This window comes from Varanus komodoensis, unplaced genomic scaffold (assembly GCF_004798865.1).
Source record: "Varanus komodoensis strain SLA01 unplaced genomic scaffold, ASM479886v1 scaffold22, whole genome shotgun sequence".
NCBI lineage: Eukaryota > Metazoa > Chordata > Lepidosauria > Squamata > Varanidae > Varanus > Varanus komodoensis.
The window spans coordinates 8,066,735-8,085,391 of NW_025335606.1; the positions used below are offsets into that span (position 1 = coordinate 8,066,735).

An 18,657-nucleotide genomic window follows, 5' to 3' on the forward strand; every position below is an offset into this window, starting at 1 on the left:
CCCAAACGCGAGCGGCACAGACCCATTGGCTGCAGGTGGCGAGCGGGTTACTTCTCATTGGCCAAGACATGTTGCTACTCACCAGGGGAAGCTCCGCCTCCTGAGGTGTCCCGCCCTGCCTCCGCCTTGCGTGCTTCATTCACTGCTGTGGCCTGGAGGAGGAAGAAGCTTTTGGTGGGGGAGAGCGTGCGGTTGTAGCCTAGCATCACTTAAGCCCAGCCTTACAACAAAGAGCTGGAGGCGGCGGCGGCGGCAGCGGCAGCCCTTCCCTGGTAATGATTTCTTTCTTTTACCGGCATTGCTATCTATACGCCTTATGATTCCCCCTTATAATCTCAGTAGATTTATTTTTATTTCCTTCCTGGCTGTGTTCCTCTTCTATACCTCTTCCTTCTGTACCGCACCCCTGGCCTCTCTTCTGGAACATAGTATTTATGAGGTGGGAACTAAGTCAAGGAATCCGCCCTAACAAACGCACAATTCAGGATGTTTCTCGTGTGTTTGGAGTAAGCGCATAAACTACAACCTCTGCTAGTAGTCATCATCATTATAGGAGCTACTGACTTCTTGCTTGTTTAAAGCAGCGTTTTGATTATCTGCAGCTTGTAGGGTCTCTATAAATACTGGGATTGCTTATTTGTAGGCCCTCCTCTGATGTAGGATGCTAATGGGATTTGGCTCTCGCTGAGAAGATGTTATTCGCCCATGTTTAGGAATGGTGATTTTCTGTGTCTTCGATGTGAAGCTGCGACGAAATAATTGGTCCTTAAATGACTCAATTAAGACTCAAACAGGTTTTCCCTTAGGGGGGATGATTCTTCCTTCTGCTCAGAGCAGTGAATTTATCTTTCACTCGCCTCCTTTTTCAAATTATTAGTTCTGCCATGGGGACAGATCCCCTTCTTGTAGGCTGCTGTTGATGTGTTATGCTATTTGTTATACCTTAAAGTCATCTGGACAGTCTCCAACTGGAGGGAAACCGGTTGAAATCGATGCGTGCACGGTTAAGACAGGTGGGAGATTATTGGGGGAAACCTTCACACTGTTAGGAGTGAAACAAAGCGGCTGGACAAGTTACAAACGCGAGGGGCGGTTCGGTCACAGGGCAAAGCCAGTGCCAATCGCTCCTCTAAAGTTTAAAATGAGCCTTCTGGATGCAATCTGTGTATTTCTGCACATCCAGCCCTTAGAGCGAGCTGTTCAGTGTGCCAGCTCCTGGCCTGAAATGACCTTACTCAGCCCTAAAAGCCAGGAAGTGAATGTTTCAAACTCAGGAACCGGCATTTTGACTCTGTGCTGCCGTTCTCGACATGGAAATTCTTTTGTGACAGCTTTGGCAAGAACCGTGGAGCCAAGTCAGGAGAATCTTGTTGCCTGCACATGCATTGCTTGCGCTCTTGAGCACACGCGTGTGCATAGGCCCACACACGTGTGTACGCATGTAGAACCTGGAAAGGGGGAAATCCAGTGTGCTGCAACAGGGGACTTCTAGAGTCACCACCATTATGAAATATCATCCACAAGTTTATTTAAATGTGCAAATGCATATTAAATGTGATAATTTATGGGTATTTACTTTCTCTCTTGGTCTTCTGTTCATGACTCATCGGGATATAATTTCTCACTACATGTTTGAGGGCAACCTGCATACATTGCTTGGGACTTGGAAGTCCTCAGAGCTAGGACTCTAAATAATTCTACCAAGAGCAGAATTGGGACTGCCTCCTTTGCAACCTGCAGGAAGAGAAATTGTCTCTCCAAGGTTAGAAATCTGCCTCTGCGAGAAGGCCAAGCGGTGTGCTGGGGGCGCAAGGGAGGAGGTTTGAGCTGGTGGCTTACATCTTATCCAAATGGTGCCCCAGCCTCCTTCCATCTCCCTCCGCCACCCTCCGGCTGGGCAGCTGAGAACATCAGTACACCTGAAGCACCTGACAGTGGAATCACCTTTGCATGGCACTGGATTCATGTAAGCCACCGAGACTCCGTGTTACACCTAGCAGGGCGGATAAAAGTCATTTTTAATCAAAACAATCAGATTTTTACAATTTAAATTGGATTTTTGATTCAAATTGGTTTTTTTTTTAAATAAAATGCTTTTTGGGAAAAATCTACCTAAAGATAGTTATTTATTTAAGATATATTTTGGTCCAAAGATCATTCATCATGAAATAAGTATTAGTTTTTAATTATGTAGCATGAGACTATATATTCATGTATTATTTAATTTTTTTCATAAATGAATTCTGTCATTTTCTTCCAGAGGTTTCTGTATGATTATTGGGCAGTTTTTCTGTTTAGAAGATATTATTGCAGGTGCTTGGCTTTACAGTTCTCAAAAGTGAATTTGTGTCTGCAGATGTTCCTCTTCCTCACAGCAAAATGTTATAAAATAAATATACAGGGTTGAGAAAAAGACCTTAATCCCGTTGTTCCTTTACAAAACTATGTACACAGAATCAACCTCTTAGCTCAGTCTATGTTTATTATTTATTTATTTAACTTACATTCTCCTTTAATTAGTCAGATTACAGAAAAAAATCAATGACTAGAAGAAGATTGTTGGGAGCGGAATAGATCTGCACTAGAAGCTAAGTGTGAGGAGGGAGGGGCAGGTAGCAAAAAGGAAAATGAAACCCTTTGAGAAGAATACTCCACAAGTCTTTGGATTCTTTTTGTGTATACCCTGAGGTTTACCATATTACAGTGGCACCACAGTTCACGAACGTCTTGGCTCATGACCAAATCGGGTTGTGAACAAAAATTTCATGAAAATTTTGACGTGGGTCGTGAACTCTGCATTGGGCGGCGACCAGGATCGCAGCCCTCTCCCCTCCCCCAGAGTGGGGATGTGGCCAGGATCGCAGCTGCGTTCGTGCAGGGAAGACGTGCGTGATCACGGGCACACTCCTGCAGGAAAGACGGGCGCAATCTTGGCCATCTCACCCCCTCTAACCAGCATGATCACGGCCGAGTGGGGAGATGGCCGCAATCGTGCTGGGGGTGGGGGGGGAATGGCCGAGATCGTGCCCGTCTCTCCCTCCCCCAGCGCTCCCTGTTCATGCCCGTCTCTCTGTTCCCCAGTGCACCCGTGATTGCGCCCGTCTCTCTCCCCACCCATGTGCCGGAGTGACGGGTGTGTGCAGGGATGACAGGTGCGATCTCGGTCGTACTGGTGCGGGGGGCGGGGAGATGGCCGTGCTTGTGCTCGGGGGGGTGGGGGAGATGGCCGTGATCTTTGTTGTTCTTTGTCACTTTGCTTCACATTTTTCTGATTAAAAAAAACAGTTACAGAACGGATTAACCTTATTTACATTGGACCTTATGGGGAAATTTAACTTGGCTCACGACCATTTTGGATCTCGACCAGAGTCCTGGAATGGATCAAGTTCATGAGCCAAGGTACCACTGTATTCTTCCCCTGGAGGATGAAACCTATAATGGCAGCAGGCTATAAAAGAGACCTGTTTGGGGAATATTTTAATGATGTTCCACTACCTATGGGTAAGGCATGCATGCAGACAGATTAGGTAGAAAACCATGATTTAAATCCAGTCTTATGGACTAATGATTTAAATCAAATCCACCCTGACACCCAGTTCAGTGTTGCCCACCCCCAGTAGCACATCCAGCCCTTTGCCAGTAGCAGCCAGGTGCCAGGATCTCAGGTTCAGGGCCTTGTGACCTGCAACCTGATCTTTTACACTGGAGGTGCCAGGGATTATGCCTGGCTCCTTTTGCAAGCGGTGCAGGTGCTTGGCCTCTGAACTGTGGTCTTGCAGATGGTCAAGAGGTAGTTCTGGTTAAGTCATGCCCTCTCTCTGCTTATACTTACGGAGTGGCTCAGTTGCGGCTGCTGGATGACCCGTAGGCTTCGGAGCGGCTCAGTTGCTGCTGCTGGCTGACCCGTAGGCTTCGGAGCGGCTCAGTTGCTGCTGCTGGCTGACCCGTAGGCTTCGGAGTGGCTCAGTTGCGGCTGCTGGTGACCCGTAGGCTTCGGAGTGGCTCAGTTGCGGCTGCTGGTGACCCGTAGGCTTTGGAGTGGCTCAGTTGCGGCTGCTGGTGACCTGTAGGCTTCGGAGTGGCTCAGTTGCGGCTGCTGGCTGACCCATAGGCTTCTTCACAGAATGTGATTCGCCTTGCTTCTTCCATCTGGCAGGATGTGTTATGGAGGGTGCTAGTTGGTCCAAGAGGCACTGCATGTGGAAGAGGCTTTGCTGTGGGGTGTGTGACTTGGTGACCCCCTAAGCTTGAACATGGCTTGTCATCGATATATTGTGGCCAGCTTGGGCCCTTGGGAAGGGGACGGTCTCCAAATATGTGGCAGCCACAGCATCCGGCTGCTGGGTTGAGTTGCAAGTTTTGCAGGCTTGCATAGTGGCTTTCTCCAGCCTTGATTCGGTATTGGGATGGAGAGGCATCTGAGAGACACAACCACATCTGCCTTTCCTTCCATCCTCCCCTTTACTCTTTGAAATGTCACATGATACGGCAAGCATAGCCATTAATGAATGGCCAGGCAACTCCTGGAGTCTTGGCTGGAGTTCCCATGGTGGGCGCCTTACTCCCTCCGAACCGGTTGCTCTCACTTAACCCTGTCCCTGGGCGGGGGGCTGCTAAGGGTTTGGGGATGGCAGAGATTGGAGATAACAAGAAACTTTCCCACGAGCAGCTCCCCATCCTGCTGGGTCGTGGATAATATGGGGACTGTTGGCTATTTATGTGACTTAACAATTAGGGCCTCGCTAGACAAGGTACATACTATTTTTTCTGCTGTTTGTTATGTTTTATTGAGTTTTTTAAAAATCAAACGCTAGTGTGGTTTTTTGGGCAAAAAGCTGCAGTGGGGCATTTTTAGGAGGAAAAGGAATGTCGGAAAAGGGTGAGGAACCCACCCATTTTTGCCAGCCTCCTCCTCAGTTAATGGACTGCCTCCCCCAACCATGATCTACCAGGGCACAAGATTCAACCTCGGAGCCTTCCTCTGTGTGCCAGCTTTGAAAAAGGCTTCTTGGATGGCAGCCAGGGAGCAGTGCCTCCCCTTGGCATGATCTCCCCAGTGAGGCCTGCCTGGTGCCAGCTTTGTCATCCTTTTGGTGCCTGGTTAAAAAGCTGTCAGTGTCAAGGCACATGAAGACATACGAAGATATTTAATGGCACCCAGTGTCTGTGTCAAGTCTATTGTTTTAGATGTTACAATTGGCTTGTTTTAATCATCTGCTATAAACTCCTTGGCGACCTTCAGCTATTGGGTAATATAGAACAAAATAATAAAGCAAATTTACAGTCTGAAGCTTTCGTGGCTGTATTTTATTTTTTTAAGCTGAGGACAAGCTGCATGTGATAGGGTATGTTTGCACCTAATGATAAACCAGGCATCCTGTCCTATAAAGCCCTACTGTGAATGAGCTACATGTTGGTACATGTTCTGTTCCTTTTCCTGCTCTTTGGCTGAGTAAGCAACAAGTTAGTGTGATATCAAAGCCAAGCTGATGGTCTGTTGTATCTAACCAAGCTATGATTGGGAAGACAAGCCCTGATTCAAAGAGGGCTTGTGATCACAGAGTCCAACTGGGAAGGAGTGAACTTAAAAATTGAGAGGCAGCCAGACTGTGAAGCACTGACATCATATAAACATTGGCCAGTCTCCAATTTCTCTGTTCCTCTGGTTCTATTTTGGACCAGCTGAAGCTTCTGCATCGTTTAAAAAGGCACCTATGTATTACAGTAATCTAAATAAAGTGTTACCAGAACATGAATGCTATGATTATAGCCAGGCCATCTCTGTCCAGATAGGGTGTAGTTAGTGTCTCAGCCTAAGCAGATAAAAGGTGCTCTGTGTTACTGAGGCCACCTGTGCTTCCACTGGCGTGCTGGGCCCAAGAGCACCCCCTAGATTACACACCTGATCCTTTAGGGAAGGTATAGTCTTCCCCAAGAACTTGGCAGAAGAACCACCTACTAACATTTCATACGAGATTCTGTCCCTGGTCACCTATAGACATATTCTGCTCACCATAGAAGATTAGCTTAGTGCAGTAAACAATCCAGAAGGAAGGCAGGCTTGGATGTACACTTCGCAGGTTGTGTGTGTGTGTGTGTGTGTGTGATGCTCCTAGTGTCTCTCCTTACTAAGTATCTGTAGGCTGGAGCAGTATTCAGAGAAGTGTTATTAATAGTGTAACCTAACTCTTTGTAGGGTTCCTAATTTGTTTGATAGGGAGTACTTCACAGCAAGAAAACCCAAAGTAGCATGCCAAACTGACCTAGAGTGTGGTTGCCTGTTGCTCTTCAATGAATGATGGAGGAAGCAACTCTACTTGGGGCTACGTGGGGCTGCCCTTGAAGATAGTCCGGATACTTCAGATGGTGCAAAATAGAGCTGCCAAGATGCTGTTGGGGACTGGTCGTTATTCTCACATAACCCCAGTCCTCTATCAGTTCCATTGGCTTCCCATCGAAGTCCAGGCTCAATTCAAGGTGCTGGTTATTATCTATAAAGCCCTAAATGGCTTGGGACCATGATACCTAAAGGAACGCCTTTTTCCCTACATGCCCTCCCACCCCCTAAGACCGGCAGCAGAGGCCCTCTTCCGGGAACCCTCTTTGAAAGAGGTCAGGAGACAGAGTACTCCGAGGAGGGCCTTCTCTGCGGTGGCACCCTGACTATGGAATGCGCTCCCTAGAGAGGTCCGCCTGGCGCCGTCATTATATGTTTTTCAACGCCAGGTCAAGTCCTTTTTATTTGGCCAATATTTCAACACATAATTTTAATTGTGAAATTTATTTATTTATTTAGAAAATTTCTATGCCGCCCCATTCGCCAAAGCCTCGGGGCGGCTCACAAATAAATCAATTAAAATACTATACATTAACAATATTAAACAAGTTAACAATATAAAATAAGTCGCCCTGGCCAAAGAATAAAATACATAACTATTAACAGTTAAAATGACGTTTGAATAAAAAGGTCTTCGCCTGGTGCCGAAAAAAAATAACGACGGCACCAGGCGGACCTCTCTGGGGAGCACATTCCATAGATTGGGCGCCACTGCAGAGAAAGCCCTCCTCCGAGTACTTACCCTCCTAATTTCCTTCACAGAGGGTTCCCGGAGAAGGGCCTCTCCCACTGATCTCAGGGGGCGGGCGGGCGGGCATATATGGACATAAGCGCTCCTTCAGGTAACCAGGACCCAAGCCGTTTAGGGCTTTATAGGTCATCACCAACACCTTGAATTGGGCCCAGATTTCAATGGGAAGCCAGTGAAGCTGACGGAGGACTGGAGTCATGTGAACATAATGCCCAGTCCCTGTCAGCAGCCTGGCAGCTCTGTTTTGCACCAACTGAAGTATCCGGACCGTCTTCAAGGGCAGCCCAACGTAGAACGCGTTACAGAAGTCTAATCGGGAAGTTACCAATGCATGTGTCACTGTCGCCAGGCAATCGTTCTCCAGGTAGGGGCGCAGCTGATGGATCAGCCGAAGCTGAAGGAAAGCGCTGCTCGCCACTGCTGTCACTTGAGCTTCCAATGAAAGCTCCGGGTCGAGGAGCACTCCCAAGCTGCGAACCTTGCCCCAAAGAGGGAGTGCAACCCCATTCAGGACTAGGTTCAATTCACCCTCCCCAAAGCCCGATCCGCCAACCAACAGGATCTCCGTCTTGTCTGGATTGAGCTTCAGTTTATTCAGAAATGACTTATTTAATTTATTTTAAATGATGCTCAGTGTGGAATAGATAATTTATCTTATTTTATTGAAGTCTGAAATAATGTTGTAAGCCATCCAGAGATGACAGTAATGGACGGACTACACATTTTTTAAATAAATAAATAAAACCTGTGGCCTTCCAGATAGTTTGGCCTTCAGCTCCCATCAGCCTTAACCAGAATAGCTAGTGGTGAGGCATGATGGGAGTTGCAGGCCAAAACAGTGAAAGGTCTACAAGTTGCCCATTCCTGGCTTTTAATACATTTCTGATGTCTTGGAACAAAATGCCTGTTCCTGTATTGAGGTGTTACATTACAATCTTAGGGAAATGCCTTTATCTCTCTTCTGCTGCAGGACAATAATTGGAGGAATTAAATGGAATCTGACATGCAGAAGGAAATTCTGTGTGTGCATTTGAAACAGAGCCATAATGCATCGACCAGCTTCTGCTAGGAAATTGCCAGTTTAATTAATGGGAGGCTGCTTTATCTCTTCTAAAGCAATGAGCCAGCCTAGCACGGACCTGTTTTGTCTCCAGCTGATGAAGATGCAGTTATTTTTAATAAAAAGGGAGAGTGTGCAATTCTCTGGTTCATGTTGCTTGTTCCACTGAACATAAAGTCATTCTTGCTGCCTGTAGATTAGGGCTAGTGTCTGGTCTGTGCCACTTTAGATCACTTATTGGAGGCTGACATGATTAAAAGCTCTTACAATTTTTAAAGGTGCTTTATTTCAAAGCATTTCCTCAGCTCTTCAGTTGAAAGGGCTCTCAGAGTAGCTTAAAGAAAAATAGCAAGGAAGACTAAAGTTGTTCTCAGGCTTCCAATCTAAAAAGCAGGTCACAAAAAAGGATGGGGAGAGAAGAGGGGAAAGGGAAACTGAGGTAGCAGTTCTTAAAGTTTTAAAGTTTTTATTGCAACCAGTGAACACACTTGGAGGAGGCCTGAAGCTGATTTCCCTTTTCTCCTTCTGCTGTAGCCTAATGGAATGGCTGCTGCTGGGTGACAGTTGAGGGAGAGTCAAATGAAGCTGGTGTCTCAGCAGAGTGACTGCACTTCAAATCTCTGCCTCTGTAACCTGATGGAATGGTACTTCTGGGTACATCAAAGTAAAATACGGTGCACTGGTTATGTACAGTATATATTATCTCTTAGGATATAATAGAACGTTATGTCATTCTTAATACTTATGCATGTTCTTCAATGCAGGTGTCCCAGATGCCTATATATCTGTCTGTTTATAAATTACACCATAAGGCCATCTCTTCAAAAACTGAAAGTTTCATTTCTCCACTCATTGTATTATTATGGATAATGGTTATCTTTCCAGTGTTGTAATACAGGCAGTCCCTCAGTTACGAATGAGTTTCATTCCTGAGAAAACAGAAATTTGTCTTTCAGTTGAATTTGTATGTAAGTCAGATCACACACAGCTTTCCCTCCACATTCATGGGGGGTGGGGGGACTTGCAAGTACTGTGAATATCTCTACCCCGCCCCTCCAAACTCACAAGTACCACCTGTGAGGATCAGAGGGTGATTAGCCCCACAGGAGTCTGCCGAGCAAGGTGCTCCTCGGTGGACATACAGCTGGGAAGCAAGCGTGCACTACAGCTGAAGCTCCTGGAGACTCTTGGCCACAGCGACACAAGCTGTCACCAGGACTTGTGCTTTGGCTCCAAAACAATCCATGCCTTGTTCCTCCCTCCCTCCCTCCCTCCCTCCACATAGACCCTGCTGTGCTCCAGCCTGCACCCTTCCTGCTCTTCCTGTCCTTCCCCTGAGTAGACTCGGCCTTGCTCCAACTGCTCCTGCTTTCACTGCATCGACTCACCCGGTAAACCAGCCTCATAACTGTGCTCTGCCTCTCTTGCTCTCTGTGTGAAATCTGACTGCTCTCTGTGCTTTCGACCTGGGACTGCTGACTTGCCTCTAGCCTCTGGCCCATTAGTGAAGCTCTGGACTCTGTCTGAGTTTGTGCCTGGACCCGGTGTTCTGCCCGTTTCTGCTGCTGCCCACGGCCCGGTCCTCATACTTCCTCTTTGCAGCAAGGCAATGCCAGAAGGATTTCCCTCTCTGGATGGGCAGGGTAAGAAGGCATGCTTGGGAGGGGGCCCCTCCCTCCTTTCATGTCCTCTCTTTGTATTGATGCTTTGCCAGCCCTCCCTCCTCTTTTGCTTCCTCTCTATTTTCCGCTGTGATTTTTTAAAATTAATAGGCTTTATGTTCATTTGCTTGTAAGTACAGGTTGCTAGTAACTTGGACTCTGCCTGTATTAGTCTTTTCGTTGTCAAAAGGGTGTGGAAAATTCATTTATGTGGATCTCACATTAAATTCCAAGAGATAGGAAGGTAATTTAAAAGGAGACGTGTACCCTTGAATATTAAAGGATTTTCCATGACAAGCTTTATCCAAATTATTCCTTCCTCCCAAAAGGAAGCTTCCCTAATGCATGAAGTAGGTAGATGCAGTCCTTGCTGTGTAACACACACAGCGTCTGCTGTTGGGAAACATTTGCTTCTAGATAAGCACTTTTGAGTGGTGCTAACTATTAGTTTGAGTTGGCCAGCTGCCCCTCTGATAAGAAGCCTGCTTGTGTGGACTAGCCGTCATCCTGGCTGCAGGCTTCAACATGCCCAAAAGTATTGGCTGCCTGAAGTCAAGCTGGCTTGTCTGGATGGCTAAGCTGACAGGGGATTGTCTTCTGGTCTTACTGAAAGGAAAACACTTTTGTGGGGAAAGAAAGGTGTGTGCAAATTGTTCTGAATCTGAGTGGCATCTTGAAGCTATTTGGTTCTTATTTTATCTCCTAGCCCATCCTGGAGTCGAAACGTGGGTTTCATTTTTCAAAACGTGAGAGAAGAAAGATGCACTAAAGTTTTTCCATCATGATTCTTTGAACAGGAGTTGGAACACAGGCAATTTTGTTGGGCTAGTCCACCCAACCGTATGTGGCACAGTGGGGTCACACCTGTCCGCACAATCCATGGCCTCTCCTGTCTTACGTGTCCGTGGTATCTCTGAAGAGGCCTATACCTGTAATATCCAATAGGTAATAATTGTATGTATTTATTTAAACCATGTTTATGCCGCCCCATTCGCAAAAAGCCTTGGAGCGGCTTACAACATCACTAAATAAACACAAATAAACAGCCATATAATCAGACTTAAAAAACCGGAAACATCTCAGCATGTACATAAAAACCCAATAAATACAATTCATAAATTAACGATTAAAATAACTTTTAAATAAAAAGGTATGGCGCTGAAAAAATAACGATGGTGCCAGGCGGACCTCTCTGGGGAGCGCATTCCATAGGTGGGGCGCCACCGCAGAGAAGGCCCTCCTCCAGGTACTCACCCTCCTAATACCCTTCACAGAGGGCTCCCGGAGAAGGGTCGCTGCCGCCGATTTGAAGGGGCGGGAGGGCATATATGGACACAGGTGCTCCTTTAGATACCCAGGTCCCAAGCCGTTAAGGGCTTTATAGGTGATAACCAACACCTTGAATTGCGCCCGGACTTCAATTGGGAGCCAGTGGAGCTGACGGAGAACTGGGGTTATATGGGAACAACGGCCTGTCCCCGTCAGCAACCTGGCAGCTCTGTTTTGCACCAATTGAAGTATTCGGACCGTCTTCAAGGGTAGCCCCATGTACAGCATGTTACAGAAGTCTAATCGGGAAGTTACCAGTGCATGTGTCACTGTCGCCAGGCAATCGTTCTCCAGGTAGGATCAGCTGAAGCTGAAGGAAAGCGCTCCTCACCACCGCCATCACCTGAGCTTCTAATGACAGCTCAGGGTCGAGGAGCACTCCCAAGGTGCGAACCTTGTCCCTAAGAGGGAGTGCAACCCCATTCAGGACAAGGTCCAGGTCCCCCACCCCGAAGCCCGAAACACCTACCAACAGGACCTCTGTCTTGTCTGGATTGAGCTTCAGTTTATTGGCCCTCATCCAGCCCATTACCTTGGCCAGGCACCGGTTCAGTACAGCCACTGCCTCACCTGGATTGGTTGAAAATGAAAGGTAGAGCTGGGTATCATCAGCGTTCCTCCTGATGACCTCTCCCAGTGGTTTCATGTAGATGTTGAATAGGAAGGGGAACAAAATGGACCCCTGCAGAACTCCATGGCATAACTGCCATGGCGCAGAGCCATAGTCCCCCAGCAGCACCTTCTGGAATCGGCCATTGAGATAGGAGCGGAACCACCGCAGACCAGTGCCTCCAACTCCCAATCCCGCTAGCCGATCCAGAAGGATACCATGGTCGATGGTATCGAAAGCCACTGAGAGATCCAGGAGAACCAACAGGGACGCACTCCCCCTGTCTCTCTCCCTGCACAGGTCCCTGTATGGTGGATTGTACAGGAATTAACTACATTGGAGGTGTAAAACTCGGGCCTAGGGGTCCACTCTGGCCTTGTAGGGACCTAGTGCAGCTCCCTGGGTTCTCCAGAGGGACACATCCCCTTTCCCTAGATTTTGTGAGGGTTTGAAGGTTGAAGATCTCCTATGGCTTAGTTACTGGCAGTTGAGAGCTTTGAGCTGAAATGTGCCAGCATTTTTGGCCCTGCTCATTTTGCCCCACCCACTGCTCAGTGCTGTAGCTTGGGTGTAGAGAACATCCCAGGTGGGTTGGGAAAGACCTCTAGCCCTGGATAGTCACCGCCAGTCCATGTCGCAAATACTAAGCTGGATGGACTCATGGTCCAACTCCACATAAGTCCTCTAATGTAGCCCTTAGAAGTTCTCCAAAGTGGAACTTGGGTCCTGAGCTTAAAGAGGGTCAACCCCTTGAATTATGTGTTGACATGGATTTGACTTGACCTGCGTAGTCCTGCTTTGGGCATGCCGTCCCCACATCAAGCCAAGAAGAGTGGAAACTCCCTTGCATCACTGTACATGGCAGAATGACCTGAAGATTTCGTCTTACCTGACCTGCAAGCACAGCGTTTTGGAGCAACTGGAGGACCCACTTCCAGATCCGTCAGCAGCATCTTGCCATCAAAGCCGTCTACAGCCTCATCTTCATCTCCCCAGCCTCATAACCTGTGCAATTCTTGCCAATGACATTTGTCCTTCAGCTGTACTGCCCCACGACTTCTGCTGTATCCAGTAATCTTTACCTTTTCTCCTTTGCTTGACTCTCTTTGGCCTGGAATCATCACCCAGAACACCTACATTAGGGGAGGGCAAAAGGTAGATTTGGATCTACCAGCAGATAACTTGAAGTAGGTGGACAACAGCTTCAGATTCCAAAGGCTGGACAACAGAGACCAAAACAACATTAGTTTCTCTCCCCTTTCTTAAATCAGGCTCCTGAAACGAGGAACATTTAGTGGGAAACAAGTATTGATGTGTGCATGTGAAAGAGTAGGTCTGCAACTATACACCCCCTCTCTTTGTAGGGTTGGGCACTTCAGCTCCCGACATTCACTGCATTGCATTGATTACATTTTTATACTGCCCTGGAACTGAATCTCTTTGGGCAGTTGACAGATTAAAAATCTTAAAAATGTAAGATTTAAACCTTAAAAATATAAAAAACCTTAAATAAGATTTAAACCTTATAAAAACCATGGACATACAAAACATATACATATGGAATCACAGAGACATACGCACATATCTAAAAACAAGGAACAAGAAAAATTCCAGACTTGATTAAAATCACCTCCTATGCTGGCAAATGCCTGCAAGACAAAGGACTTGATCAAGCACTGAAAAATAATAATGTTGGCACCAGACAGGGCTCATTGGGAAAACATTCCTTAATGGGGGGGCCACCACCAAGGAGTCCCTCTCCCTTGTTGCACCTTCCAAGCCTCCCTCAGAGGCAGCACCTACAGGAGGGCCTGAAATCATGACCTAAGTGTAGGGGTAAATTCATTCAGGGGAGATACTCCATTGGGTATTGTGGTTTTGAGCTATGTGTGGCCTTATTGGTTAAAAAATTAAGCATGTAGAGGCAGCCCATGCAAGTAGACCAGAACTGAGCTTTTATGTTGGGACTTTGTGGTCCCTGTGGTGATATTTCAACTGGTGACCTAACAGACATTAGGGGAAATTGAACTTGTGAGCCACCCACCATTCTGGCTGAGGAGAGGAACTTCTGGGAGGCCAGCCGCATGAGCAAGAGAGCCTGTTTTTGCAAATAGCTCAGTCAGGTGGGAATGCCTCACTCCATAAAAGTTTTGAGGACAGGTCCGAGAGGAACTTTGCTCTTCCTCGCCAGTCATCTGTCTTGCAGCTGCTTTGCTTTCTCCACACTGCCGTGCTGGGCCTTGTTTCCACAAAATCTTATGGATCACATCTGCTCACTGTGCAACCTGGAGATGCTGCTCTTGTTCTTCTTTGCTGGCTGCAAACGCTTCTCAAGCGGGTGCTCCACCTTTCTTAGCTCTGTCCTCGGCAGGAACTGGATCCGGCCCCAATTGCAGCTGGTCCTCCACCCAGTGGACAGAGCCTGGATGGTTTACACAACTTGCTTTCTCCCTAAAGACACAGAAGGATGGTCAAGATCCTTTTCTGATCACTGCTCCAGGCACACCCTTTCCGAGCCATTCACAATGCGCAAGTATGCTCACCTGATGTTGCATTCAACCCAAGATCCGAGGGGGAAATGCTTTACACCAAGGTGAGTTGCTTGCATCTTTCCAAATGTTTCAGCCTACAGTTTCTCTTATTATTGGCTTGGGCTGATGGGGGTTGTATGGCAAAACATCTGGAGGGCCAGAGTTGCCCTCTGTTTTAGGTCACCGTAATGTGCGCTCTCCCCCCCCCCTCCCCTCCCCGGAATGTGTCCTTACCTTCGGCTCCACATACATCACTCTGTTCTCTTTCCTTTGCATTCTCCCATCTGAGCCGCCCACCACAGAGTCCTTCTTTGTTGCCAGTCCCAATGTGTTGTCTCAGAAGAGAATACTTGTTCTTCAAGGCAAAATGGCTTTTCCGCCCTCTCATGCCATTCTTCCCTTATTAAAGAAAAGAGGCATGATGGAAAAAACCCATTCTGCCCCATGAGGCTTTCGGCAGCTGCCATTGTGATGTTCCGGCATCTCTGTGTTTGCAGGCTTGCTTCTCCAGAGCGGCATCTGCTCTCCGGAGCTGGAAGAAGTGATGGGTAGGAAAGCTAGTGTGTGGGTGGACTGACCTAGTCATGCCCTTCCCAGCAGCACCTCTCCCCGCAAAAGAATGCCCTCCCCAGTGCATCAGCTAGGCTTTTCCTTGGCACTAGTGGGTTTATTTTTTAAGCTTAGTTGTTGTGTGGCGTAAGGCATTCAGAACCTCCTACAGGCTGGAGGCTCCCCAGAGGGCTACATACAACTACATATTGATCATTGATGTAGGTGCAGCTTCCCGAAATTGTAGCACGAATACCACCTCTGGGGAGCAAGCATTTGGTCTCGGTGGGCTGCCTGTGGTGGTGGATTGGGTGAGTGCAGCCAGGAGTGGTGGCATCTTCTGTCCACTGGAGATACTTTTTCCTCCTTCACACATTTGCTCTTGCGAGGGACTGAACAGGGAGATCTTCAGTTGAATTCTCCCCTTGCATGTGGCTGGGAAGCTGGTTTCTGCTAGCACAATGTCATTTACACGAGGGGAGTGACACATGGGGCATTGTCTCTGGTGTCCAACAAATGCTTTTGATGGCAGCTTCCATAATTCCTGACTTTTGGCTGTCCTGGCTAAGACTGATGAGAACTGTAACGTGTAACACCAGAAGAACACCAGATTACCTGCTGCTGCTGTGAAATGGAGGGACCGATAAAAATGTTTGGATCCTAAGCAAAGTCCCCAGAAAAGCAGATTAACAATTTAACTCGAAGATTAGGTTGCATTGTGCATGCTGGGGAAGAAGAGACTTTAAAAGAATTTGGAGGATAGCAAAATGGCAAACCTCATGAGGGTTGAAATGGAATCCAGCAATCAATGGTGAGCTGAAGATTAAGTTGGAGAGAGAATAATAAAGCTCACTTGTTTTTCCTGGGGCGCTCTGCTTCTTGGATCTCACTTCCTTTGTTCCCTGCTCCATGCCACAGAAGAGCAATCCTGTTCCTCAGTTAATAATTCATTGGAAGGAGTGTGTATCTCTTGGCTAAATATCTTTGAAGATGCTTAACCTTCTCTAATCATGTCAGGCAGTAACATAAAGCCAAATAAGTTGATGATGGTGTTCATATTGGGATCTAAAAACCTGCATGGCTTGTGCTGCATGATTTCAATTTCTTAAGTGTACCCTCTTTCCCAGCAATAAACCAGTTGATAAATTTCTTCAGGGTTGCTTTTCAGCCCTGAAAAATCTCTTATTATTAGAAGAAAGCCCATTTTATGGAGGTTTTGCAATATATTACTTGGTAATTCACCAGTCTGTTAAAAGCAAAGCAGCAAACTGTATTTCAAGTCTTTTAAGGTAAAATCTTTCACAACATTAGGCAAAAAAAAAAAAACCCCAAACAACCAACCCTTTCATTAAGCCACATGCACCAGCCTGCTATGGCTGGGTTGTATGGGAAGTGGTGGCTATTTTCTCTGCCTAAATTCTCATAAGATTGTCCACTTACTCCTTCGACAAGTGCTAAAAGAAATAATTGAACCTTGTCTGAATCCGGACCTGCCTGAACTCTTTACCTGCCAATGATATATTTGTTCCAGAGGGAACTGAATGCTGTTCTTGGCTATAAAGTCTGTACTATCTGTACTTGTTAATTCTTTCTGAACCACTTGATTTTAGCAAGCCAGCTGGTTTTTGTCCACAGTCTCTTGATTTGCTCCCAGATCGCTCTGTGCAAAGCAGCTTGTGTTTCTAATACCAACAAAGTTTCCATTGCTTGTGTTGCCAAGCAGTGAATAAATAATTGTGTCTGGGATCCACCCCCCCCCCAAAAAAAAACCTTGCATGATTCAGACTAAAGCTATTTTCTCCCTCTTGATTGGATTTGAAAGTGCCGAGAGAGCAGGCAGTTGGTACAGGAGATTCTGAATTCAGAACCTCGAAAGAAAGGCTGATTTTGCCTCCACCCCCATCCTGCAAATTAAACCGGGCCAGCCAAGAGCAGTGAATGCACGAGGGCTAAAAATAAAAACCCAGGCACAATTGTTTCCCACATTCCTGTCAGAACTTTCCGAAGGACCTTCAGAGGTCTTTGTAAATCCTTGGTGATGGACAGAAGAGCTGATTTATGGCAGTATTTTTTTGCTGTGTATTATAGAGACCACAGAATTGGATTTCAAAGCAATACGTTAGAACTGCTCTCCTACCTCACGAGCTCATAATTGATTAACATAATATAACGTCTAGGAGTTTCATTGTTAATTAGTAACCTGAACCAAGGAACACTGCATTCTAAAGGCAGCCTGCATCACGGGTAATTTCATTGACTTTGCGAAGTTGGTCAGCGTGTACACCTGCATTTTCAGTTCAGTAAATGTCATTTCATCCCTGAGTTTCTTGAGTGGAAACAAGCAGGGAGATAATGTGCGGAAGTGCCACTGGAGGCCACTTAAGGTTGACACTTAAGAGCCAGTGTGGTGTAGTGGTTAAAAGCACGGGACTGGGACTCAGAGGATCTGAGTTCAAGTCCCCACTCAGCCATGGAGCCAACTGGGTGACTTTGGGCCAGTCACAGACTCTCAGCCCAGCCTACCTCACAGGGTTGTTGTGGGAATAAGATGGAGGAGGAGAGATGATATAAGCTGCGTTGAGCCCTTTGTAGGAAAAAGGCAGGCTATAAATCGCAATATAAACAAACAAACAAACAAACAAACAAATAAATAAAGGTTGCCCTGAAGACTTGCATTGGAGGTCGGTGTGCTTGTCTGCTCCTTTGGGAGTAAAATGAGCGGCACCTTCACCTCTTACTTCTCTATCGTGTGCAGAGGACACGGAGCAGAAGGACCTCTCCAGGAAGAGAGCCATGCTTGTCCCGAGGCCTACAGCTATGTGGGCTAAGCCTGCTTGGCCGCCATTTTGGGGAGAAGGTTAAGATATAAATCCAGTAAACACATGAATAAAGGAAGGGCCACTCCTGTGCATCCTTTTTGTCCCAGCTCAGGTGCCTGTCACAAGGAGCAGGGCTTCCTTCAGCGTGGCCCCCGTCCCCTTGAACTTCCTCTCTAGGAAGGCTCACCGAAGTCGTTCACGCCGGGGTTGGTCCAAACCGGCCTCTTCTCTTCTTTGGTAAAGGTGTTTTCTTAGCTCAGGTATTAGTGCTTTTCGGTTTTGATGATTGTTTGCTATGTTGCAGGCTATGTGTTTTTCTTGTTTCAGAGGTAGTTCAAAGTCTTTGTGCTTTACATTTGTTTCTTGGTAAGAGATGCCTTTGGAATTTGATACTGTCAATGTAGGAACCTTAAATGCTATAAAATTGTTCGTTTGTTTAGTTACAAAGTCATGTCTGACCCATCACAGACAGATAGCGGATAAAATGGACAGATAGCAAAGCATCACATCACGGAGGGGTCCTCCACGTATTGTCCTATTTACACATAGGTCTGATCTGCACAATCCAGATACAAGTCCACTTGCGTACATTCCTGTGAATACAACATTCATATCTCTGCTCTTCAGGCAGAGGAGTTTGTTTGTTAAATTTCTATCCCACCCATTAATCAGAACGATTCTTTAATTCTCAGCTAGGTGAGAGTCTAAGCTGACTTTGAGTCTATCTTGGCCTGGGCTGGCTCCCAGATTGAGAGGGACCTTGGTGAGGTGGACTTTCTTCTCCATCAGAGGACCCCCAGCTGCCATTTTAAATTTCCCACAATGCACCCAGGATGCCCTAGGGCAGTGGTGGCGAACCTATGGCACACGTGCTGCAGCGGACATAGAAACATAGAGAACAGAGCAAGTCAGAAGGGGCCTCCCGAGCCATCTAGTCTGACCTCCGGCACCAGCCGGCCTCCACTCACGACATGCCCACCATGTGGACGTCCAGCCTATCCTTGAATACC

General features: G+C 46.9%; 1 protein-coding gene across 2 annotated transcripts in view; it reads left to right on the forward strand.

Annotated features, from left to right (window-relative positions):
• Positions 1-118: 118 nt before the first annotated feature.
• Positions 119-18,657, forward strand: part of ME2 (malic enzyme 2) — a 42,369-nt gene continuing 23,830 nt past the window's right edge. Inside the window, exon 1 of one of the 2 annotated variants that reach the window (XM_044431329.1) lies at positions 119-272. The gene's annotated coding sequence lies outside the window, so the exon portion shown is untranslated. Of the gene's footprint in view, positions 273-14,330; positions 14,342-18,657 lie in introns of those variants that run through there. The other variant, XM_044431330.1, reaches the window with a different exon arrangement.